This window comes from Pristiophorus japonicus, chromosome 14 (genome assembly GCF_044704955.1).
Source record: "Pristiophorus japonicus isolate sPriJap1 chromosome 14, sPriJap1.hap1, whole genome shotgun sequence".
NCBI classification, from domain to species: Eukaryota; Metazoa; Chordata; class Chondrichthyes; family Pristiophoridae; genus Pristiophorus; species Pristiophorus japonicus.
This window is the reverse complement of record NC_091990.1, coordinates 33001966-33029090: the sequence shown is the minus strand read 5'-3', so window position 1 is coordinate 33029090 and position 27125 is coordinate 33001966. Positions and strand designations below refer to the sequence as shown.

Sequence of the window (27125 nt, the reverse complement as noted above, 5' to 3'; positions counted from 1 at the left end):
TAATACTACAAGTCCATTGATACACTGTGGACCCAGGTTATCAGTGCAGTACACAAATTACAGTATTACACAAATAAATGGATCTTATGCCTTCTTTTCCCCCTCTATAATAACGAGTAGAAGTTCATCACAGAGGAATTTGTAATGCCGTTCACGTCGACAAAGTTCGCGAACTGTAGAGAATTCAGCAGTGCTGGGGTTAATGGAGCGAGGGCCTGGAGAAGAGGATAAACAGGTTGCTGCTGGCAGCTAGAGGAGATGCTCGTGTCCTTACTGGTGCATTGAATCCGAGTTAGTAAAATTGCTTTTTGTCATTGGTTAAAAGTGAATGAAGATCTGTTGTTTTTTTTCCAATTATGCAACAGCCCCAGAAACATTCTCCGGACAAAACTGAATAAGGTAATATCAGCTTCGTGGAGGAGTTCAACTTTCCTTCTTCTGTTCTGTGTTTAACACTGTGACTGTACACTGCACAGTTTAGTCAGTTGCAGTTAAAGTTGCTTTTATAAATTCTGGCACTTGCATGTAGACGGTAGCAGTGGTAGATGATTGCTTAACTTGGGATTGCTTTAAAAAAAAAAGGATCGTGTCGTTGAACTGTGCAGCTGCAGGTTCCAGCCCGAGCATCGCTGCTGTATCTGTTCCACCAGCCACACGACAACCAAAGTAAGTTAAAAAGAGCTGACGGTCTTCATAAATGATTTGACACATATTGAAAAGAGAGCGCAGTTGAGTTGGAGGGTGCTGTGGGAAGAAAGCCAATGAAGGGTTTAGATGTTCTAAAATAGCAGAGTGAGCGGCTTACGAGTGTTGACTGAACTCCAAGATTGTGGACCAGCCTGTAACTCTCACCAAAACAACTGCTACCCCTCCTTAGAGTACAACGGTAAGGCTTTGACACTAATCATGGATAGTGAAAGTGCTGTAACAGTTACCTCAGCTGAATTGCCTGCCACCATCTTACACGAGAACTTTTTTGGAGATGGCGGTGGTTGTGTCACGTGACAAGATGACAATAGTTAAGTTAAAGATTATCATGGCAAGTTAGAGTGCATGGCAAGCAAAGGCCAGTAGTCATCATCATCATAAGCTGCCCCTTGGAATCGAGGAAGACTTGCTTCCACTTCTGAAGTGAGTTCTTTGGTGGCTGAATAGTCCAATACGAGAGTCACAGACTCTGTCACAGGTGGGACAGATAGTCATTGAGGGGAGGGGTGGGTGGCACTGGTTTGCCGCACGCTCTTTCCGCTGCCTGCGCTTGATTTCTGCATGCTCTCAGCGGTGAGACTCGAGGTGCTCAGCTCCCTCTCAGATGCACTTCCTCCACTTAGGGCGGTCTTGAGCCAGGGACTCCCAGGTGTCAGTGGGGATGTTGCACTTTATCAGGGAGGCTTTGGGGGTGTCCTTGTAGCATTTCCGCTGCCCACCTTTGGCTCGTTTGCCGTGAAGGAGCTCCGAGTAGAGCACTTGCTTTGGGAGTCTTGTGTCTGGAATGCGGACTATGTGCCTGCCCAGCGGAGCTGATCGAGTGTGGTCAGTGCTTCAATGCTGGGGATGTTAGTCTGAATGAGGACGCTGATGTTGGTGCGCCTATCTTCCCAGGGGATTTGTAGGATCTTGCAGAGACATCGTTGGTGATATTTCTCCAGCAGCTTGAGGTGTCTACTGTATATGGTCCATGTCTCTGAACCATACAGGAGGGCATATCACTACAGCCCTGTAGACCATGAGCTTGGTAGTAGAGGGACATTAGCTGCTGTTGAGATACTGGGGAATTCGACAGTCACTATCCATTACATAAATGAGCCCCCCAATTATAGACTATTTGACCATTCATCGCACTACTCTTTGTGGGATCATGCTGTGCACAAACAGCTGCTGTGTTTGCCCCAGTGTTGCATTTCAAAATAATTAGTATGTGAGGTGATTTGAGGTATTTCTGAGAGGAGCGATAAGGTGCTATATTTGTGCAAGTCTCTTTTAATATAGAATTTCCAATAAGTCACTATCCATTACTTTGCAATTTCAGACACTATTCGGAAATGATACAGTCTTTGGAGTTGTTGGAAGTCAAGGAGCTGAACCACGTGAATGAGCTGATTTGGAGAAGAATTTCGCTTCTCGCGAACAAGTAATTGTGAAATTGGGCCTCCAAGTTCTTTCAAGTGCGAGCTACTATGCAGGTACGTTTGGGAAGATATCATTACTGGGGAAAAGTAAGAATTGCACTATTTGCAAAGTTTAATCCAGGTAAAAAGAACAGTATCAACCGCCTGGCGCACTGTTCCTGTTTAGCACCCATTTAAGCACCAGGTAGACTTTACTATAAAAACCTGCATAACTTGAGAAAAGGATTTGCATATAACCCCAAAATGGAAAAATTGGAGACATACCTGGAAAGTTAGTACACAGTGTGACTTCAATACCAGATTAACTCTGATATCATGAAAGAAACTTTAATTTTCTCAAATCTTCTTGCAAATGCATGGGGCACCCAGGTAGGAGGTTCACTACATTAAAGTAGAGCACACAGAGATTTTGTGTGGCCTGTAAGGCTAGGGACTTCCCATATTCCATCAGAGTTCATCAATGGAAAACTTACTGCAAGGCACAAGCTAGGCTGTAAAGCCCTGAATACAGATATCAAGGAAGAATAGATGAGAGGAGTGTAAGCAAATCTACCGTGAGAGGCAATGGAAGAGGGTGGTTGCTAATAGAAGATGTGATTTAATTTTAGTTATTAGAAGATAGACATGGCTCTGCAGCATTTAGGGCAACTTAGTTTGAGGGATGTAACATGGGAAAGGAGTGCATGTCAACATTTTCATTAGGGTGTATTTTCTTCTGTTTGACATAGAGAGACACTACCTCACTACTTGTTCTAGGAGAGGAGGGAAGGACGTTGTTGAGTTTAATAAAGCTTTATATTAGCATTGTGTTGCAATCATATTTACCTTTATGTGTATTGCAAACTGTTTATTTTCTCTGGAAACCAATAAAGAATCAAATAGTGAGTTCAGTGAAGTTATATAACTATAAAATATAGAGAAGTGTATTTCCTCCATATATGTTACAGAAATTACATAGCGACTATATACTGTGTATGTTATAGGCATTGCTCAGACACTATAGGACAGATTTTCTTGGATCTCTTATGTCCAGGTGTTGAACAGGAACAGTGCGCTGTATCTGTTGAGCTATGGGATCACCAGTTTTTACGGTCCTGTAATGTATGCACCTGTGAGCAAGCGCAAAGGTTTATAGAGCTGTTGCATTGTGAGTGGCTTAGCCAGTCACGTGATGTTCACAAGACTCAATAAAACCCCAGTCAGTTGGGTCTAGGTCATCCACGATTAGATATGCAGTTGTGAGTATAATGGATGAACTGGTAATGTGTAGTGTGATTGTTAAACCCTTGCTAATAAACCAACTAGTTTTTGATAGCTATGAATTCTTAAGCAAAGAGCCGTGAAGCAAATACATTACAGGTCCCATGCCACTAAATGGCCCTGGAGCAGCCCCATTGCATGCCTGTCTCCTTGGAAGTGCTTAGTGCCAGCAGTCGGGCTTGGAAATTCAGAGGCAGCCCTAGGCCTCTCAGGTCTATACGACTGGGACCTTCCAGTCCAGACTGAAATAAAACTTCTGAAGGAGGGCGAATTTGAATTAAGTCCAACCTTGATATCTTCGGCCTGCCCCCGAGGACCCTCTCGTCATCAGGGGTTTGAAGGCAGACCCAGTGCCAATTTTTTCTGGGTGCATTGCAATTTGAAACAGGAGCAGGAGGCAGGGAATGTACTTTCCTGTCTCATTTACATCGCACTATCTGGTTTGTGCCTTCTGCAAGTACAGACCAAGCTCTGTTCCTGCAAGAAAACTCAGGGCAGCATTAAAGGGGCAGAGACCCAATGATCCGGCTTTCTGGACATTCTATATCCACATATTCATATTTAGGGCTAGAAATTCGCCGGGATACCACCCCTCGCGATGGTCGGACCAGGGGCGCCAACAGGTTTGCGGCTGTGAGCGGCGGCATTCGCGCTGCTCGGCAATTTTAGTGCGCCATTACCGGCGGCGCACAGGAGTATCGCCCGGGAGCGCTGCGCCAGTGTGCAATGCCCCCGGTATCGACCCGCTTTCAAAATTTGTTTTGCGCTGAAGCCATAGCGCCCCATAGTGACACCGCCAGAGAAAGCTGGTGATCCGAGCTGTCCTGGTGTCGGCGAGGGAAGGAATGACTGCATGAGGTAAGTGTGATTGTGTTTTTTTTTCTTTTTGCGATTTAACTTCATTTGAGATGATTAATCTATAGGGAATGGTTTTTTGGGCTTTTTGTTCCAATTTTTTTTTCGCAGGGAGGCATCTCATAGGGCGCTACAAAGCTGGCTCTTCATCTCGGGATATTCAGCTGCTCACCCGGCTTAGTGCCCTAAGATAAGAGAGGAACACTTCCTTTAGCGTTCCACTCCACTGGCAGGGCGCGGTTGCTGAATTTTTTGACTGCCGATGCAAACCATTTCCCGTCGCTAAATTTATCCACCGCCTGACATTTACACCTCAAAAAACCGTCAACCTAATTTCCAGCCCTTAGCGTTTAGAAACATAGAAACATAGAAAATAGGTGCAGGAGTAGGCCATTCGGCCCTTCTAGCCTGCACCGCCATTCAATGAGTTCATGGCTGAACATGCAACTTCAGTACCCCATTCCTGCTTTCTCACCATACCCCTTGATCCCCCTAGTAGTAAGGACTTCATCTAACTCCTTTTTGAATATATTTAGTGAATTGGCCTCAACAACTTTCTGTGGTAGAGAATTCCACAGGTTCACCACTCTCTGGGTTAAGAAAGTCCTCCTCATCTCGGTCCTAAATGGCTTACCCCTTATCCTTAGACTGGGTCCCCTGGTTCTGGACTTCCCCAACATTGGGAACATTCTTCCTGCATCTAACCTGTCTAACCCCGTCAGAATTTTAAACGTTTCTATGAGGTCCCCTCTCATTCTTCTGAACTCCAGTGAATTCAAGCCCACTTGATCCAATCTTTCTTGATAGGTCAGTCTCGCCATCCCGGGAATCAGTCTGGTGAACCTTCGCTGCACTCCCTCAATAGCAAGAATGTCCTTCCTCAGGTTAGGAGACCAAAACTGTACACAATACTCCAGGTGTGGCCTCACCAAGGCCCTGTACAACTGTAGCAACACCTCCCGGCCCCTGTACTCAAATCGCCTCGCTATGAAGACCAACATGCCATTTGCTTTCTTAACCGCCTGCTGTACCTGCATGCCAACCTTCAATGACTGATGTACCATGACACCCAGGTCTCTTTGCACCTCCCCTTTTCCTAATCTGTCACCATTCAGATAATAGTCTGTCTCTCTGTTTTTACCACCAAAGTGGATAACCTCACATTTATCCACATTATACTTCATCTGCCATGCATTTGCCCACTCAGCTAACCTATTCAAGTCGCTCTGCAGCCTCATAGCATCCTCCTCGCAGCTCACATTGCCACCCAACTTAGTGTCATCCGCAAATTTGGAGATACTACATTTAATCCCCTCGTCTAAATCATTAATGTACAGTGTAAACAGCTGGGGCCCCAGCACAGAACCTTGCGGCACCCCACTAGTCACTGCCTGCCATTCTGAAAAGTCCCCATTTACTCCTACTCTTTGCTTCCTGTCTGACAACCAGTTCTCTATCCATGTCAGCACACTACCCCCAATCCCATGTGCTTTAACTTTGCACATTAATCTCTTGTGTGGGACCTTATCGAAAGCCTTCTGAAAGTCCAAATATACCACATCAACTGGTTCTCCCTTGTCCACTCTACTGGAAACATCCTCAAAAAATTCCAGAAGTTTTGTCAAGCATGATTTCCCTTTCACAAATCCATGCTGACTTGGACCTATCATATCACCTCTTTCCAAATGCACTGCTATGACATCCTTAATAATTGATTCCATCATTTTACCCACTACCGATGTCAGACTGACCGGTCTATAATTCCCTGTTATCTCTCTCCCTCCTTTTTTAAAAAGTGGGGTTACATTGGCTACCCTCCACTCCATAGGAACTGATCCAGAGTCAATGGAATGTTGGAAAATGACTGTCAATGCATCCACTATTTCCAAGGCCACCTCCTTAAGTACTCTGGGATACAGTCCATCAGGCCCTGGGGATTTATCGGCCTTCAATCCCATCAATTTCCCCAACACAATTTCCCGACTAATATGGATTTCCCTCAGTTCCTCCTCCTTACTAGACCCTCCGACCCCTTTTATATCCGGAAGGTTGTTTGTGTCCTCCTCAGTGAATACCGAACCAAAATACTTGTTCAATTGGTCCGCCATTTCTTTGTTCCCCGTTATGACTTCCCCTGATTCTGACTGCAGGGAACCTACGTTTGTCTTTACTAACCTTTTTCTCTTTACATATCTATAGAAACTTTTGCAATCCGTCTTAATGTTCCCTGCAAGCTTCTTCTCGTACTCCATTTTCCCTGCCCTAATCAAACCCTTTGTCCTCCTCTGCTGAGTTCTAAATTTCTCCCAGTCCCCGGGTTCGCTGCTATTTCTGGCCAATTTGTATGCCACTTCCTTGGCTTTAATACTAACCCTGATTTCCCTTGATAGCCACGGTTGAGCCATCATCCCTTTTTTATTTTTACGCCAGACAGGGATGTACAATTGTTGTAGTTCATCCATGCAGTCTCTAAATGTCTGTCATTGCCCATCCATAGTCAACCCCTTAAGTATCATTCACCAATCTATCCTAGCCAATTCACGCCTCATACCTTCAAAGTTACCCTTCTTTAAGTTCTGGACCATGGTCTCTGAATTAACTGTTTCATGCTCCATCCTAATGCAGAATTCCACCATATTATGGTCACTCTTCCCCAAGGGGCCTCGCACAACGAGATTGCTAATTAATCCTCTCTCATTACACAACACCCAGTCTAAGATGGCCTCCCCCCTAGTCGGTTCCTCGACATATTGGTCTAAAAAACCATCCCTTATGCACTCCAGGAAATCCTCCTCCACTGTATTGCTTCCAGTTTGGTTAACCCAATCTATGTGCATATTAAAGTCACCCATTATAACTGCTGCACCTTTATTGCACGCACCCCTAATTTCATGTTTGATGCCCTCCCCAACATCACTACTACTGTTTGGAGGTCTGTACACAACTCCCACTAACGTTTTTTGTCCTTTGGTGTTCTGCAGCTCTACCCATATAGATTCCACATGGCCAAGCTAATGTCCTTCCGAACTATTGTTTCTGAGAGAAGTGATAAGGTACTACTCAGGGAAGCCAAACAGAACCCGAGTGCATAACTGATCACTAATGTACATTTGAAGATTTTTATCATTAACAGTCTCATTTTGCTGCTGCTCTTGAGATTCAGAACCAGGTTACTGCCAATTACACAACAGAAATGTGTTCAGGGGAAAGCTCCACATCGCAGTTGAGCTGGGAAATATTTCAAACCATCTTTATTTTCTTCTCCAATTGATAAATTCACTGCCCAGTGCGATGGCGAGCCACATGGACCAGGCTGATCTCAGGGTCAGTCCCTGGTCTTTACTGAATTAGCTGTTGTGAGCCAGGGTATTCTTACAGTTGCTACATTTTGGCCACCAGAACGAATCGAGCCAACCGACTCCAATTGTGAAGCAGTGATTTCTGCTGCAAAGTGTGTGCATATGTATACATTGGGTGAAGACATCCCCCAAACCCACATAGTTTGCACTTCCTGAATCTGCGACCTCTACCACCTAGAAGGACAAGGGCAGCAGACGCATGGGAGCTCCGCCATTTGCAAGATACTCTCCAAGTCACACACCATCCTGACTTGGAAATATACCATCATTCCTTCATTGTCGCTGGGTCAAAATTCTGGAACTCCCTCCCTGATAGCACTGTGGGAGTCACCGACTGCAGCAGTTCATGAAGGTGACTGGCCACCACCTTCACAAGGGCAATTAGGGATGGGCAATAAATGCTGGCCTCGCCAACGATGCCCACATCCCATGAATAAAAAACATGATTGAGCTTGAGATGTTCCCCCATGTTGAATATCCTTCTATAACCCATTGACAAGGCTCACAGATGAAAAATGGTTTCTCAGATGGGCTACCAGCACAACTGGAACCCATGGAGCCATATTCCAGTGTTAGTCAGTGCCTTCACGTGAGGACAGGAGATAATTGTAGAGACATAAACATCTCTCACTAGTAGAAAACTGAAGTCGGACAGAATTGGTCTCTTTTTGTGACCATGAATTTCTCGTTGCTAGGTTAGTGGCAGATATCCAGGAAATTATATGCAAGGTCATGTTGTACAATAAACATATGCTCCTATTTGGTCATGAATGACACAATTATTTATTAAACCATACATTAGGATCAGAGAAATTAGATCAGGTGGGGCCCACCAGGTGCCAAACTGCTAATTAGTTCAGGGATAAATACTTGCAGTGTAAAGCACTGAATGTGCTTTGCCAGTTTGATAAACTCTCTACTTGATTTATAGAAAGATAAAAAAAAGGTGTAAATACCGCATCCTGCCAAGTGTTACCTCTTTAAAACTGCAGTGTGTTACATCATCAAGACAATGTTCCAGTCCTAATTAGGAATTGCTTTTAATCAGCAACCGATGAAAAAAATATTTATTAAGAAGGAAAATAAAGAATCAAGACACATGCGGTCTTGCCAAGGTTGCCCTTTGCATACTGAAAAAGCACAAAAGCTGCATGTTTTGTGGAATGCTCTCCTTTCTGTCCACATCACCAGCTGTGCAGTGCCCCTGATTCTCACAAACAGTGCAGCGGAGGCTCTGAAGGCTTTTACTTCTGGCACGACAGACAGCAGTATCAAAGGTCTCTCATTCCTCCAGGTAAAGGATACGGTGGACGGCCGGTTTAAGGTTATGCATTATTTCAGATCCTTATCTTTTTGTTTGTCGCAGCCATTCACAACACGGTTAACCCTGTCAGCATTCCAATGATCTGTGCAGCATCTGAGGGAATTCTATTCCTTACAATGCCCCTGGCTAGATAATGCATTCAGATGAAGGATTTCATCAACTTATAGAACAACAAAACCTTTCTTAATCCAAGTCAACTTAATAAATGTAAATACAATTGTTTCTAATTGTTTTATCGTGGGTAGGCCTTTGCTTCAACAGAGTTAATTTGTGAAGCACTCCAGAAATAGTTTTGCACCACAGCAGAAAAAAAAGAGATGAATATTGTTTTCATGAGTCAGAGATGAGACTCTCTACCTCTGTGTGGTATACTAAGTGTGTGAGAATTTCATTGGACTCTTTAAGATCGAAGCAAAATTCCTGCAGCCTTCATAATTTGCCCTGGAGGGTTCAACAGAACAGCATTGTGCAGAACTTGCACTTCATAATCTTCTGCTGTCATTCTATAAAAGTTTATATGATTTCTGAATAGAATACCCTATAAATGCTTTCAACCATCATAAAACTCTGCACAAAATATATTCACTGTCGTATATAGGATGGCTACGTGTGTAATGTGCGATTGAGACAACAAATGCAACCAACTGTCTGTCATACAACTGACAACCTCATATTATGTCAGGCTCACACGCTACATAAAATATTGTATCACATTGTTTACAGAACAAAAGCTGAGCAATACAAGCACTTTCATTGTCGTGAAGCAGCTTTTTTGTAACTTCTAAAGTAAATTGTAGTGTGGATATTCACTGCAGAGGACACCATGCAATGCCTGAGACAGTGATGTGGTCAGATTCATGCTTTTGTTAACATTATTTGAGGCTTCTTAACATCTGTTACCTTGTCTGTCACAGTATAAACCGGAATGTGAATCTACACCGCCGTCTTCATCATGCACCCATTGACCCATCACTTACGCAAGGTGTCCTTTAAATATCGGTCACAAAGAACAGATACAATTCGATAGGTACATAGCTTCTCTCATGATATCACAGTTCCAAATGAGACCTGCAGCTGTTGTCATATTGCCATTCATTACAATAAGGGAAGTATGGGGTCAGGTTTCTTTAGTGGAAATCTATATGTATTACACTGATTGGTGTAATACTCAGCTTCCTCCAATCAGTTCTTCCCCTATTTCACTGGTGAGTGATTCATGGTATATATAGGAGTGGTTCGGCACTGTTGTGTGAAGTTGAAGGACATCACATAGTGAAAGTATCCATCTATATAACAAGTGGAAGGGCATGGTCGTGGAGGTTGTTGCATGGGGTGCATTCATTTGTCTGATCTCCAACAGTCTACTTTAAGGTATGTCTTAGTGTTTCCTTGTGCCTTGTTGCTATGTTTGTGTGTTTGATTCCTGTGTTAGCATTCCCTGGTGTATTAGTGCTGTGCTTGCATCTGATCTGCAACAATCTAGCACAGGACATGCCTGAGTGCTGTCTGATTCTTACTGCTGTACTTACTTCTGATTGCTGAGTGCTTCATGGACATTTATGCAAGCTCTTGTGTGACTTCAAAGGATAATTTGCTTCAATTTCATAAATCCCGAAGCAGCATCGGGGAAGAGAGACAGTTTGAGGAAACACTTACGATATGAAGTCTTTCACCAGAGTTAAATTAATGATGATTTAGTTTCTGCACAACTCATTTTATCTGTGTTGTAGTTGATGTCTCATCTTGCAACGCAGTGGCTCAATTACCACCTCTTGATCTCCTTGACGCCCTCTGATGGGCAATAACAATGTCCACTAGTAATTATCGTTAGGGTTCTGCTAATCTCCTGCTGTAACTTGGGCATAAACGGCTGTTTACACCATTTCTTCGCAGTTTCCACCGATGCCCCACAGAAGATACGGCAGAAGATTGGGGAGCCCCGCTGAAATTCCACCCCTGTTTTCCTTCAAAAACACAGGTACATTTTCATCTGTAATGCCATGTGTGCTAGGAGCACCGAATGGGAATTCAGGCCATTCATCTTCCAGGACCTGTGGGGGCCACATAAGGACCATGACCATAGCTTGGACACGCCCACATAAACGGATTTCACAGCAAGGTGTCTACCGTACCACCATTTTATTGCTTCCCTTCATTTTGATCTGTTGCATATGTGGAAAGAATGGGATTTTCACTGAAAATTAATGATTTTAGAATGAGGGAAGGGAAGGGATGGCAATAAGTAGAATGTGTTATCCATTAATCTACTGGTTTTAGACTCAGTGGGTAGCACTCTCGCTTCTGAGTCAAAAGGTCATGGGTTCAAGTCCCACTCCAGAGACTTGAGCCTAAAATCTAGGCTGGCACTCCAGGGCAGTATTGAGGAAGTGCTGCACTGTCAGAGATGTCGTCTTTCGGATGAGATGTTAAACCAAGACCCTGACTGCTTTCTCAGGTGGATGTAAAAGATCCCACTGTACTATTTCGAAGAAGAGCAGTGGAGTTATTCACGGTGTCCTGGTCAATATTTATCCCTCAATCAACATCACTAAAACCGATTATTTGGTCATTATCACATTGCTGTTTGTGGGAGCTTGTTGTGCGCAAATAGGCTGCCGTGTTTCCTACATTGCAACAGTGACTACACTTCCAAAGTACTCATTAGCTGTGAAGTGTTTTGGGACGTCCTGAGGTTGTAAATAGCACTGTAGAAAGTATTTCTTTATGGCCATAAAAAGGAGCGGCGAGTGGCGGCCCCTGGTCAGCGTGGCAGCATACCACGTCAAGGTACAGCGCGAGCTGGTGCAGGACAGCGACGGCAGCGAAGAGGGACATCATCAAGGTCCAGGTCGATGATTGGAGCGTGGACAGGTACAGCAGGAGCGGCGAGGTTGGGGCGAAGGAGCGGTGAGAGATTGTAGAGGGATATGATCAGGACCCGGGAGAGGTGAGAGTTCAGGGCCAGAAGAGGCGAGAGCCCAGGGGCAGCATGGGCCAGCCTATATTGTGATATGTGTGCGCACTAGGCCCATGCAGCAGAGCAGGTCTCCAGTCGTCTTGGGTAATCCTTGCCACTGGACTAAGACCTAGCTCTGTCAAGCTCATGTGGTGGCTGGTGTGCAACGGCCAGCACATGTTAAAAAAATCCACGTACAGGCCTCTTCCACCCGTCAAGATGTAGTTCGGGATCTGGAATATTAGGTGCTTCATTGAAACACCTGTGAACTCATCCCTTTTTGGCATGGAAGCAAGTCATCCTCATTTTGCGGGACTGCCTATGATGATGACGATGATGATGGTTTTAGAAACAGAGGATATTATAACGTGCATTATGGGAGTTAAGAAGCCAGATATAAAAACTGGATCCACTTATCTTCAAAGGAGATTAGACCCCCACAGCTTTTCCTTATGGCTTTAATAAATATCACAATATTTTGGAAAACTTTAACGACATTGTTTCAAAACTGACCTCCTTGTTCTGCAGAACTCTAATGGACCTAAAGGGTCATCAAATAAACATGGAATCATCACCGACATATATGTTCAATGGCACATAGGTGTAATCATTGGGAGTTTAAAGATTAATAGAATTTTAAATATTGACACCGTACAAAATCCTCACCAGTTCTGACTCCCATAATGATTGTTTTAATGGTATGAATGAAGCACAATTGCATCTTTCCATCACTAGCCATTCATTAACAGTTTTTTTAATAATGCAGAGCATAAACATTTAAAAAAATAAATAACTGGTTCTTACAATAGGTCACCAACTTTATCCAGTGACTAGCTCACTGGATGCGGATACGGAAGATCTCAAGTTTGATCTCCAATCTGTGCTGAATTAAATGATCTCAGCTGCTGTAGTTGCAGCGATGCTTCAATTTGCCTCCACAACTCTCGATTAGGAATATAAGAACATAAGAAATAGGAGCAGGAGTAGGCCATTTAGCCCCTTGAGCCTGCTCCGCCATTCAATAAGAACATGGCTGATCGGATCTTGGCCTCAACTCCACTTCCCTGCCCACTCCCCATAAAGGGAGGGGAATATTGGCCAGGACTCCTGGTCCTGACCACCAATTGGTGATTCCCGCAGGATGTGCACATGTGGACCTGAGGCGAAGATTCCACTGTGCCACTCCTGGTTGAATAGCCTTCCACGATCACTGTTGATGCTGACGCATGAAAAGTGGCTCTTTGGGTGGGATACTGGTGGAGAAAAAGTGACTGAGTAAATTGGTGAGAAAAAGGGGAAAAAGGTAGCTGAGGTGAATATGTCATAGGAGTGTGCTTGTAAAATGATGCTTCCGATTTGATGAGGTTTTTCTAATGGAGAAAAATTGCAATACTTTGTTGCCTCGCTGTTCAGCAGAACTTGACTGGAGAACTGCTGAAAGTCAGAAATTCCTAGCACTATGGGACCATTTTGAGAGTATATATACTAGCTCCCAGTGTGTATTATACATATCCATGTGTATACCACTCCCTGTGACCTCCAGTACCAGTGCTGGTCAGTTGGTTGGAGCTCACCTTGCTTAGGGCTGTAAGGAGTTGAAGAAACTTCCTCAGACACCATGTTTCCAAATGTTTTATTAGTGAGGCTGTAAGGACAAGGCCCGTATCCTAAGGTCTGTGTGTAGACTGGCCATCCATTGCTGGAGCTCCTTGGACCATCCCAAATTTGATGTCTTGTTCTAACCTACAGGCTGGCCAAATATGTTTGTTGCAGAGATTCGGCAGGAGGACGTTCAGACCCTACTCTTGCTCCTGCCTGGATTCCTGACGCCAAAATAAACGTAATTCCACCTGCAACCTGTCTGGTTTCTGTATCAATCCTCAACGTGGATGAAACAAGATGAAGTATTTGCTGCATCTCTTTAGATTCGTTTCAAAAACACAGCCGTAATTTTGGCAGTGGGTCCAGTAAAATTAAATTGTCACATCTTTGCCCATTGACCCATGTTGGTTTTCAGCCGTCTTGTGACCTCACTGGCGACACGCGTAAAGAAGAGTGCTTTCTGTCAGCTGCCAATGGGCAGCTTGTCCCAGCAGTCGGCTGGTTACAGACAGGCAGCTTGTTTTAAGAGTGGAGAGTGACAGGTGTGGTCTAAATAGATTGAAGGTGGAACGTGTGCAGGAATTTCCTGTGCTAAAATGTTGCACTTGAAGTAACCAATCAAAAGATAAAGCCCCCCCCCCTCTCCACAAGCTGCCTGACTGAAACCCTACAAAAGTAACACGTGTTGGTCGGAACGTTTAATTATCCAGCTATGCTGACACTCAGCTTATTATCATAGTGCTGTGAAGCACAGACTGTCGAGAGAACTGTACGGGGATCAGGGTAGAAAATTGAAATTTCGCTTCCCGGCACCCTTCGACATAAAGATTCTCAGTTTATTATTGGGTTTGTCAGCATTCTCTAACCTAGAATTTTGTATTATCCACCACCACCACCACACACATTACCCGGCATTCCTTGCTGCTTGCTGCAGCCTAGGCCTCTGAGCTGACCATTAGCAGTAATTGATACAGTCCTCGTAGCTAATACAGTCATCTGTGTCATTGCTGTTTCCTGCTGATCAGCACTTTTCTTCCAAGAGTCCCTTTTCTATTCAATAGAGCTCCATTTATTTTCTAGCTGATGATAACCTTTATTGCCTGTTCCTTTACATTGACTACATAAAAAAAAATACATATCTACGTGTATATGTACTTCATTATCATTTTCTTCTGACTCGGATGCAAATGGTCAGAGTTCTCCCTGCATGTAAATCTCCACCAAACTGCTGCAGCAAAGACTGACTGAGTTATTTATAGGGAATTTATTGCAAATGGGACAGTCGTGAATGTTTCTCTGAGGAGAGCTGCACCAGACTGGTGTAAAACCCTGTCACTGTCACTTTTCTTGCGAGAACGAGAGTAGCAATATCTAGAATCCAATGTGCGCAGTTTACTGAATATCATCGTCACACACACAATCAGCTAGGATAAACTGGTAGATTTTGTATATAAATTATGACTTTATAAATGAGTCGGAAGATAATTTGAAAAGGGGTCGCTTTCTCCTAGTTTATTCAAATTCAGGTTAAAAACCACATTGTTACTGTTGCAGAACTCCAGCTTTTGATTTCTAGTCTATCGCTGAAAACCACGAGATACTAAAGAGTTATTACCTGCAGCACTTTCAGTAATGGCTGAAACGTAGGAGCCGCAGCCTCAGCACGTAATCCATTACTTATTCAGGGTCCTGGGACCATTAACTGTCATCCCAATATAACTGGCCCTTGCTTAAAGATTAAGCAGTTGAGGGGGGGGGGGGGTGCGGGCGGGGAGGGGGGTGTTGGGGGCGGGTGGGAGATAAACAGGCTAGGTGCCATATGCAGGAGGCAGAACTTGCCTGGACTTTGCGTCTGCTTGTGAAGGTTAGATTGTCATAATTTTCACCAATGTGGCAGTATTATTTTGCTAATTGAGAGAAGTGAAAATTCATTATCATATAGCTGTTCAGGTCAGGGCTTTTTTCTTGCTGCTAGTGAGTTGGTATTGATCTAGGGAAGGGGGTGGGGGTAGGGAAAGGCTGATACAGCTTTTGCATTCTATGAATGAGCAGCAGTAGAATGTAATGATAAAGAAAAGGAGAGCTGCCTTGAGTGTATCCTGAGATACTGCCTCGCACTATCCCGTGTCTCCGTGGCCTATAACATCAGCATATTCATCACTGCTGTCAGTATTAGTGGACTGTTTGCAGCCTTCAGCCTTAATTGGGGGATACAGCACTTTGCAAGGAGAGAGAAAAAAATGAGAGGATATTTCCAAATCAGTGAAAGGACGATGAAGGCGCTCCATAAGGACAATTGGGAAGGGGAGAGGTAACGTTCATGCAAACAGGATTGACACAGTGTCCGAGCAGGCTGTGGTTGGTCAGCTGCCTCCAGCTAACGACAGGTGCTGAATCAGGTTCATTGGGAACCTTTCCATGAATGGGGAGAGGGGGAGTTGCAGCATGGCCCCTCCCAAGCCAACAGAATGCAGAAAATCAAAGGAGCATTCTGCCCCTCTGCCTCTCTTTTCCTCTCTCTCTCTCTCTCTCTCTCTCTCGACCCCTGCTCACCGATGACGCAGCAGAAATCGACGGACAGCGCACAACAGGACCGGGTGACTTTAAAAATGGCTTCAAGAAGTCACTATCTGAAACTTGTGCTGCAAGCCTCCAGCTGAGGACGTGGATGGGCTGTCCTGGTTCTCACGAGCAGGGCAATGAAATGCCATTGCAATGTTGGAGATGTATTTAATAAGGGAGCAGTGAGGAACTGCACAGGTAACATTTGCCATATTGTAGCGATGTTTTTTTCAACTTGATTTTATCTCTGTCATTTGAATTAGTTGTGCCTGTAACATCTGTTATGGGGGCGGGGGGGGGGGCGGTCATTAACTGTTTAAATCATTTTTGCTAAGTGTAGGGAATGCTGCACTAAGATCAGTTGAGAGTCATGTATGCTATCATGCTTCCTAATGAAAGAAATGTTTTGATGTCGATTCAAATCTTGCTGGGGATTTTTTTCCAAGTCAAAACATTTTGAGGGTGGGGCTGATTCAGGATAAAAAGGGGCCATTTTTTTTCATTTTTATAAAAATGTGAAATCTCCACAAACGGTTTGCTTCTGAGCTTCTTGTTTTGTCGAGGAATGTGGTGTGTGTGCAGTTTTCACCAAACAGCTGCATTGAGCCGCAGTTTAAGGTCGCTTTGAACAGGGAGTCGGTTTAGTCCCTTTAACAACGTGACTCCTTCTTTAGGTTAGGTCTACATGCTCAGCTGCCTTGAATTAAAACAGACGGCCTGAACGGTACAAATTATTTTCCCTGAAGTGAAAACTTTCACCTCCAGATGTTAGTTTAAAAGCAGCTTTTGAGTCTTGCCACATGTGTTAAACAGACGAGAGTCTGGGATAAATGACTATTACTGTATTAGGAAATGAAAACAGCTCCAACTTGTTATGTCCTTTTAAGAGGCACTTGCAGTCAGCAGTAGCTTGTAACATATCCTGCCATTTCCACGTACTTTGTCATATGCACGATTTTTCAATTTTTACAAGACGCTAACTATCCACAGGACTGGGTTATAGACTGAGTTAGAACATTGTTCCTGCTCCTCTGGGACCTGGGTTTGAATCCAGGCCAGACAGAGCAGATGAAGGACTTTTCTCCAACAGAGGAGGGGGTGAGGGCGAGCGAGGCTGGGTATCACTGTGTGATAAGACTCTATCCTTTCACCTCGATAATCTACAAATGCAAGCCAGACACCGGGGCTGGCACCATTGAGTGAATCTTCATTGCCTGATAGCTGTTAAGGGTTTTAAGTTACAATTAAAGTTTCAGAGCAGTCTCAGACCAGATATCAATGAATTGAGACATTAATGACACTAACAGCGAACTCAGTAACTGTCACCATCTTAGGCTCTCCAGTTTGGCTCAGTAGAATTTTTGTCTTCCAAGACATTTTTGCATGATGATCTATCTCTTTAATAGAGACATGCCAAATCCCAGCCTCGTAATCATCCTTAACTGTTATAGCACAATCTTGGTTAGAATCATAGAATTAATCTGGGAAAGGTTACAGCACAGAAGGAGGCCATTCGGCCCGTCGAATCCGCGCCGGCTCTCTCAACAGCACTTTAGCTAGTCCCACTCCCCCACCCTTTCCCTGTAGCCCTGCAAATTTTTTTCCTTTGGGTATTTATCCAACTCCCTTTTGAAAGCCACAATTGAATCTGCCTCCACCACCCTTTCAGGCAGTGCATTCCAGATCCTAATCACTCAATGCGTAAAAACGTTTTTCCTCATGTCGCCTTTGATTCTTCTGCCATTCATCTTAAATCTGTGCCCTCTGGTTCTCGACCCTTCCACCAATGGGAACAGTTTCTCTCTATGTACTCTGTCTAGACCCCTCATGATTTTGAACATCTCTATCAAATCTCCTCTCAACCTTCTCTGCTCTAAGGAGAACAACCCCGGCTTCTCCAGTCTATCCAAGTTTAAGTAATTTTATGTAAAAGAATGTAAACATTGTTAGACAGTTATTACATATATATTCATTGCATTATGCAAATCTAGGGTGCAGATTTTTTCCATGTTTTCCTCCTCTAAGGTTCCTTCCATTTGTGTTGCTCGCCCATCATCCATTTTGGTTGGTGATCCCTTAGCCTCTTCAATGGTCATCACTCACAGTGCTCTGTGATTGGTCAGTAGGAGATGCTGTTGTGCGGCACAGAACTGTGGAATATTCGACTGTCCCAAGTGCAGGCCCAAGAACTACCAAAACATGCTGAATCAGATTACATGTTTGCAATATTTATATGGCTGGGACTCTATCATGCGAGCTCTCTTAACCTAGAGCTGTCAGGCATGTACGGCGCAATATAATTATGCAGATGTGCAGAATGGTTATATTTGAAAATGTGATGGTTGCCATATCCAGTTGTACTTGTTCCTTACATATGGGTTAGGATGTTCCAACATTGTGTTTTCTGTGTGTATTTGTAGTGTAGGCTTCTCTGCTGGTTTATCTGCAGATAAGACATAAAAGAATCAAATTAAAGGGTCAATTTGTTTTTAATTGTGCACTGACGCAAGTTGACCTCGTGCCAGTTTTTCCCTGTAGTTTTCTTTACATAAAGTTAATTTGCATATTTGGAAGGCATGTAGACAGTACTCTGTGCTTTATTGCCAGCTTCCTGGCTTGCTTACAACAGGTTAAAATGTGGCACATGACAGAACTGCTTTCAAATGTTCTAAGAGATGATGTTTTGGGAGATTTATATCTTGCAACCAACTTTTCTTCCCCTCACCTCAAAGAATTCCACCTGCTATTCTGATGCTCGTGTACCAGTGTGCAGCGCCCAAACTAATTTGAAATTAATTTTTGTTTGATAGCGCACCTTTCACCTTTCCACAGCGCCATCGTCCTCCTGACGTGGTGGTTAGTGGTAATGCAGGGAATGTTGCCCTTCCGCCATCTTGCCAAGGAAATAATATTCACCAGCTATATTTTTGTACTAAAGCCTTGAGGGTTTTAAAAATAGCACATCTGCAGCTTATCAGAAAATAACATTGATTAGAAGAATTATTTATCCTTGAATATAACTGTTTGACCAGCTTTAAGACGAGTCTTTACAATTAGCTAACCTTGCCATAGGACTGTTAAAAGGCAACCCAACAAAATACACTTTACTTATAGACCAGCTTTTGGGTATGTGTCTCTGCCAAACCACTGTTCTTTTAAACCTTATTTATATGTGTATTTGTTGCCTGTTGACTTGCTGTTCTGTAGTTTTAGTGCTGGGGTTGCCTACAGAGTGCAGAGTCCTTTCTACAGGCCTTTACAATAAAAAAAACAATTGATTGAAGTCTTGATACAGTTTCATATAGTTATGAGATGGTTCCAGGATATCTTATGTCCAAATCACAAAGCAAGAAACCTCCAGGCCTTGGTGTCTGACTCCGCCCAGAGCTACGTACTTCTTCATATGCCCATATGAAATGCCTGGCTATGGAATGTAAAGAAGTATGTATTTGTGGCGTGGAACGTCTTCAACCATAAAGAAACCACGCTCAGTGAAAAGACAGGACCCACGCTTCTCTCATTCCAACAAAAAGCCCAGTTGCTTTCTTGTGAGGTAGGAGTAGTCGGATTGACTATGGCAGCTCCGCATCCTGCAGTTGCAGCTCCCATTCATTGTGAGGTAGTAGTAGGATTTTCCAACAAAGTGCTTACTCATGCTTTAAAATGCGCTAATGAGAATTTTACCTCTAAACCACAGCTGGTTGAGGTAAAAAGCTGCCATGTACTGCAAATGGGCACATGATTCCAATGTGGTAGAAATCACAGCACCTAAAATAGTGAGTCATAACCTTAAAAATATATATGGTCTACATAATCAGCAGGGGTTGAGGATCCTGTGGTTTGTCTCCATTTCTTGGACAACAGAAGGGTAAGTATTATTATTTATTATTGATAGATTTTATTCACCTCATCCCATTTTCTAGTCGTTTTCTCTCCTGGTTGACTCTGTGGGACTTATCATTCCCTGGCGAAACAGGTTGAGTAGACAACTTCCTCTCGGTCCTCCACTGGCGCACTGGGAGTGGCCACCAATTATTGTACAAGCGGTTCCTTTTCTGCGCCAAAGGCACAGTCTCTTCTGGAAGGTTAATGGTTAAACTTATTTGCTACATTTGCCATTGAACTTGATTCTAGGCTGATCATCCCACCTGATTGTCAAAGATGTTTTAAGACTGGGTGCGGGGAAGGTTGGTTGATTAATTGGCCGTATACTGTCTCTCAATTGTTTTAAATTTTCATCCGAGCTGCACAGAGTTCTAACCTCGCTTTCCTGACTCCACTAGCTTTCGGGTGCTGGAACACTAAGTTTGTATCTGAGGAACTGAAATGAAACCAGTTTCTTTTGTCCTGCAGGTGCAGGAACAAGGCTCCCTGTTCATGACTGCGGCTGGTGCAGAAAGCAGCCATGCTAAATAAAGGTGTGGCACTTGAAGCATGTAAGTTCTTTCGCTTGTTCAAATGTGCATCAAAAACATTGGGGGAAGACTAGAAGGGGAAAACAAATCAGTGTGGTATGTAGAAACATTCCAGCATGCAGAACGGTGAAGGGGTCACACGGCTGGAGATTCCAGAAACATCCTTGAGGATACTTGGCAGGTATAGATTTTCCCATCTGACGGTTTTGAACAACAGGCGTAGGTAGGGCAGAGCAGAAGCAGTAAAGCTATCCTGTGTCTCACAAATCCACAGTGATTTAGGTCGAGCAACATTTGCTCGTTACCACAGTGGGACCCAGTGATTTTAGGCAGCAACAGCTGTAAGTTTTTATTATCCCATGTTGTCGTGTGATTACTCAAAGCAGGTGCCAGATGCTAAACTGCGGATCCTGTTTCTTGGAGAGTTTGGCTATAAGCTGTCAGCCGCACACTGCTGTCAGAAATAGTGCAGCTACTGTTGTGCTCAAGCATTTCCTTTCAAATCTCCAAAGGTTTAAATAATGTCCAAAGGACTTTTCAAACTCTGGTGACATCGTATGTTTCCGTTCCACTGGTGTAAAGAAAGTTTACTTACCATTGCTGCATAAGCACTGCCATAGTCACACTCTTCCCATTTTCTACCAGCAAATTATATGTTGCATTTTGAATAGGTTGGGCACAAACTTCTGAAAAACACTAAATGTACATTTGCCGCAATGCAAACAGATCACTTTTGTTAACACTGAACGGGAGTTTGTGACTACATTTTTAAATTCTGAATGTTCATTTTGTCATTCTCAGTTTTGAACTCAAAATGCTCAATTCTCAGCCCGTCTTCCAGCAGAAAATGAGTGTTAAATTTAACGATAATTATAGAAACATAGAAAATAGGTGCAGGAGTAGGCCATTCGGCCCTTCGAGCCTGCACCATCATTCAATATGATCATGGCTGATCATGCAACTTCAGTACCCCATTCCTGCTTTCTCTCCATACCCCTTGATCACTTTAGCCGTAAGGGCTACATCTAACTCTCTTTTGAATATATCTAACGAACTGGCCTCAACAACTTTCTGTGGTAGAGAATTCCACAGGTTCACAATTCTCTAAGTGAAGAAGTTTCTCCTCATCTCAGTGGACTGTGGCCCCTAATTCTGGACTTCCCCAACATCGGTAACATTCTTCCTGCATCTAACCTGTCCAACCCCGTCAGAATTTTATATGTTTCTATGAGATCCCCTCTCATTCTTCTAAATTCCAGTGAATATAAGCCTAGTCGATCCAGTCTTTCTTCATGTGGTGCTGTGGTAAATATGAAAGAAGGTGGAGAACCGGGCCAGTTAAAATCGCCCAGATTACTTGCCCACCCTGGAGACGTTGGGAGTTGGCCATTCCCGATTTTAAGCTGCTCTATTGAGCAGGCAGCAATGGACATAATAACATAGGAACATGAATAGGCCATTCAGCCCCTCCAGCTTGTTTTGATTAGATCATGGCTGATCTGTACCCAATCCCCATTTACCTGCCTTTGCTCCATTCTCCTTGATACCCTTACCTAACAAAAATCTATCGATCACAGTCTTGAACATTTCAATTGATCCCCAGCATCCACAGCCTTTTGGGAAAGAGAGTTCTTGATTTCCACTACCCTTCATGTGAAAAAGTACGTAATAATTTCACTCTTTAATGGCCTATCTCTAATCTTAAAATGGGCCCCCCTTGCTCTGGATTCACCACTAGAGGAATAGTTTCTCTGTATCTATCTAGCGAATCGCTTTATCATTCTAATCACCTCAATTACATCACCCCTCAACTGTTGAAACTCAAGGAAATGCAAGCCAATTTTATGCAACCTCTCCTCATAATTTAAACTTGTAAGCCCTAGATATCATTCTGGTAAATTTGTGCTGTCGCCCCTCCTAGGCCAATATATCCTTCCTGAGGTGCAGTGCCCAACCCTGAACCTAATATTCCAGATGGTGTCCGACTAAGGATCAGTACAACAGAAGCGTAACTCCATCCCCTTTCTATTCCAGCTCCCATGAGATGAGATAAAGACCATTAGCCTTTTTGATTACTTTTTGTACCTATGCACTTTTAGTGATTTGTGCATCTGGATACCTAAATCCCTTTGCTCCTCCACATTTCCTAATCTCGCGCTATGAAAAAAATATAACGATTTGTCTTTGTTGGATCCAAAGTGGATGACCTCGTACTTTCCCACATTGGAACAGCCCCATGAGAACACCCCAAGGCCGGGGTGAAACCTTTTGTACATGTGCATGTTGGGTTCCGATGATGTCACTGGGACCTGATTGCAATTCTACTTGGAGCAGTCTGAGCAAGAAGCCGTATTGGCTTCCCCGCCAGCTGAAGACAGAGCGGAAGAGGAATGGAGCCAGAAGGAGCCAAATGGTTATGTTCCCTTACTTTTTGTGAGGCAGGAGTGCTCTGCCGAGCCTCACTACCAAAGCTTAGGCCTCCCCTGTCACAGATTCACCCTCCTTCCTGATGGCGAGACCCCCGCGAGATGACCCCATACTTGGGGTACGCCACCTACACGGGGTCGACGGTCAGCTGCGCGATTTTCCACCTGTAACAAGAGGAAAGTTGGCCAGCAGGGATTTAAATGAGGCCCATGAGTTAAAATAGCATGGGCCTCATTTCTAGAGCAGTGGGTGATTTTCTAACCCTCACTGCTATCCACCCACCCAAAACCCAACAGGTATAGAGTGTTCGAGACAGAATTTTCACACTATAAACTGGTAATGTTTTAACGTGTTAAAAATCATTAATTAGAGATTTGTGCCAAAGCACAATATATATCACCCCCCATCCCCCCCCCCCCCCCCCCCAGCATTTATCAGGTATCAGGTTTAGAGAAGAGATTAGTTCCATCTTTAAAATAAGTTTTTTGGAGCAGAATAGTTCTACTGATAACGCATCATACTCCCAACTCAAGCCTCATTAGTTCCATTCCCAGTGAATGATCTTCAAACTCTTCGTCCCTCACAGTGCTACGATCACCTGTTCTTGTCTAAACTGCTTGATGGACCATTGCATGTGTCTCAAATATGACAAGACAAAAACTTCCAGAATCAGTCTGGCTCAGCAGAGTGCACCTCCTGTTCACTGCTCACTGGCAGCTGAGGAGGAGCCAGTGGTCAATCCAGCTAAAAGTAAAACCAGGGGCCATGAGCTAGAAGTTTAGGGAACCTATAAAAATGGAAACTAAACCTTCATGACATTATAGAAAAAAACAGCTGAATTTCTGGGTTTCGGAACCAAAGTCTCAGAGACAGTGTGACAACACATGCTTACAGCAAACTCTTAAGCTATTAAGTTTTCTGAAAGTTTACTTTAAACTTTAAAAATTATTATTTGTTCACAGATTGCCTTTGCTATCAGGATAGAACTAGATGAACACAACGTAAGTAACAAAAACAACAACAATGTTTATATAGCACCTTTAATGTAGTAAAATGTCCCAAGTTGCATCACAGGAGTGTTGTCAAAAGCCACTTAGGAGGTATTAGATCAGAGAGGTAGGTTTTAAGAAGTGTTTCAAAGGAGGAAAGAGGTAGAGAGGCGGAGAGGTTTAGGGAGGGAATTCCAGAACTTCGGGCCCAGACAGCTGGAGGAATGGCCACCAATGGTGGAGCGATTAAAATCAGGGACACTCAAGAGATCAGAATTGGAGGAGCGCAGATAACTCGGAGGGTTGTAGCATTGGAGGAGCTGACAGAGATAGGGAGGGGCAAGGCCATGGAGGGATTTGAAAACAAGATGAAAATTTTAAAACCGAGGCGTTGCTTAACTGGAAGCCAATGTAGGTCAACGAGCACAGGGGTGATGGGTGAACGGGACTTGGTCCGAGTTGGGACATGGGCTGCCGAGTTTTGGATGACCTCAAATTTACAGAGGGTAGAACATGGGAGGTCAGCCAGGAGTGCATTGGAATAGTCAACTCCAGAGTTAACTAAGGCATGGATGATGGTTTCAGGAGCAGATGCGCTGAGGCAGAGGTGGAGTTGGCCGCTGTTACGGAGGTGGAAATAGGCAGTCTTAGGGATGGCACGGATATGTGGTCAGAAGCTCATCTCGGGGTCAAATATGACACCCAATGTTCCTTTTAAGCTGCGTGTTTGCGCAGTGACACGGCCACTCGGCGCTCTGCAGCTCCCGCGCAGCCGACTCACCGGCTTCTGAATAGGTAAAAGTGCGTATGCGAGATATTTGGAATGGACCGTGCAGCCCATTAAAGGGGAAGCTCACCCCAAAAAAGTATTAAAGTGAACATTGGTTGCGAACAATCTGGTTCAGCCTCGGACAGATGGAATTGGTGGCTAGGGAACAGGGATAGTGGAGGGGACTGAAAACAACGATTTCAGTCTTCCCAATATTATGTTGATTACAAAATGTGTAACGAGTTAACAGTTTCATCTGTAACTATTGGTTAACTAGCTGCTGCATGAACCAAATCTAATGCACATTCCCCTCGCAGTGATACTCACGTGTATACTGTCTGGCCAAACTCAGGATATAGACAGGACAGCTGAAGGACCAGCTCAAAGGTCAGATCTGTCAATCTCCTATTCAGTAATGTGTACAGGGTGTCTTTTTTTAAACATGTGTTGTGCCTTCCTTCTACATTACTGTGAATGAATGCTCAGAGAGGTAGAAATGCATTTGCAGCATAAGTTGTCTCACTTAAAATACCACCAACGAGAAAGAAAAATATGACACAAATTCCTGGTCTAAGAATAAAATATTTTGAAGTATTGAGAACTGAGAGTGTGAAGTAAGATTTATGTTCTCCTTACAAATCAATATTTTCAAAGCGGTGTTTTCCACTGTTTTTTCTGGATGCCCAGTCAACCTAGCATCAGGAAAATGGTGCAAGACAAAGAGGCTCTGAGTCCATGCCAGTTTTGAGAGTAGCTTTAATAAAGCTCATGTTTCAAAGTGCCATGACAGCCTTGTGAGTCCTCAGTGAAGAGCTCTGAACATACCCTGTACAGGTCAAGCACCTCCCTGCAGGCAAAACACAAAAAGTGCAAGAGATATTTGCACCCCTGCAGGATTTTGAGTGTAAACCCAATGGACTACACTATTTAATCACACCTCTAAGATTTTTATATTTCAGTTCCCAGATTTTTTTTTTTCCCCCAACTGGCCTGGGTTTTTTAAAATCTGGTTTTTGCCTCTCCCAGGAGATCACATGGCTCCGGTTGGGGTGGAATATAGAATGTTTTAGTATAAGGGGTGTCGCAGTTGTGTGGGGCGGACTGGTTGGGCTGGGTGTTCTTTACCTTTCCGCCGTTGTTCATAGGTTTATATGTAACCTTCAGGGCTACTGAACGAGGGCCGTGTGGCTCTTTGTCGGCCGGCACGGACACGATGGGCAGAAATGGCCTCCTTCCGTGCTGTAAATTTCTATGTTTCTATGTTTTTCCCCCCTTTTCCCATACAAAATAATGGCCTGGACTTTGTGGTGGGTATGGTGGCGTACTCTCAGAGAATGCTGCCATACCTCCTTTGAAATCCACTGCAAGTTCGAGATTTCCACATCTGTATGTGCGAAATCCGGAACTTGGGGTCTATCCAGGTATGCGTTGATAGGCTAGCCGCACGGCCCATGAAAAAGCAATTGCTGGTGCAGAGTTGGGCTATTTGCTCACCGACTGGCCAGCAGCTGCACACGGAAATGTTACGGTTGATGCAAGCAGGCTCAGGGCCAGTTTGCATCAGCGTAAGGGATACTTCAGGCATGTTTAATCATTTTCATCTCAGAAATCCTACTGTTCATCTGTATCAAATGAGGTTTTAAATATTGCTGCAAATATAAGAGTTTTAGTGATGTCAAAATTTGTTATCAAAAACTTACATTTTCAGTGAAGTTGGTGGAATGAAACTAATTAGGAATTAAACTCCAATCCTGTAAATTGTAATTAAATCTGATTATGGGATGCCCATCGGAAATGATTAAAATCTAATTCTGTTTTGTGATTGGAGGACCAGGCTCATGTGACCACAGGTACGTTCTGCACCACCGCCGTCATTGGGATCCGTGGGCCAATAAGCTGCCCCCACCTCGCAGCATCAGACCGCAATCTCTGGCAGGAAGGCCACCATCAGGTAGGTGTGTATTCCTTTCGCAGGTTGGAGGCGTGCTCCGGAGTCACGCCTTCCATCCCAAATCTTGGCCCATTGTGTTGTTTACACATTAAAAGCCAAAAACGTGCTCTGCACAGCTGTCATTGCTCACCTGATTCTTGCCTTTTATTCTCCTAATGAATGCACTTTCTCTAACATTTCTCCATTGATGGGTAGTGCCCATCAGATCACACTAGGGAATGGGCAATAAATGCTGGCCATGCTTGCAACGCCCATATCCTTAGTATGAATTAAAAAAAAGATGCTTTTATTGCTAATTTCCTGCTTTTCCCTCCCCTTCCTTTCTTGAAGGCCTTGATTCCTTGTTATAGTCCATTTCCATAGGCACTAGTCAACTTCCAGTACTTCACCCAAGTGGTCATTACCTCTGTGTGTACATTGACAGCGATCAGTTTTGACTGTGGGAGGCATTATAGTCGAGAATCAGATTCTGTCCTTATCTGACACCTACACACGTGTATCCCCATGTGGGTTGCTTGATAGCAATT

At 43.9% G+C, this 27125-nt stretch overlaps 1 long non-coding RNA gene across 3 annotated transcripts in view; it reads left to right on the top strand.

Moving 5' to 3' along the window:
* The first annotated feature begins 361 nt into the window (after nucleotides 1-361).
* The window catches only part of LOC139279844 (uncharacterized), a 37478-nt gene continuing 10714 nt past the window's right edge, over nucleotides 362-27125 (top strand). The window contains exons 1-6 of one of the 3 annotated variants that reach the window (XR_011596536.1): nucleotides 362-399; nucleotides 2030-2183; nucleotides 10821-10905; nucleotides 20401-20483; nucleotides 23852-23890; nucleotides 26476-26660. This is a non-coding gene — a long non-coding RNA (uncharacterized lncRNA). Of the gene's footprint in view, nucleotides 400-579; nucleotides 667-2029; nucleotides 2184-10820; nucleotides 10906-20400; nucleotides 20484-23851; nucleotides 23891-26475; nucleotides 26661-27125 lie in introns of those variants that run through there. The other 2 variants (XR_011596537.1, XR_011596535.1) reach the window with 2 other exon arrangements.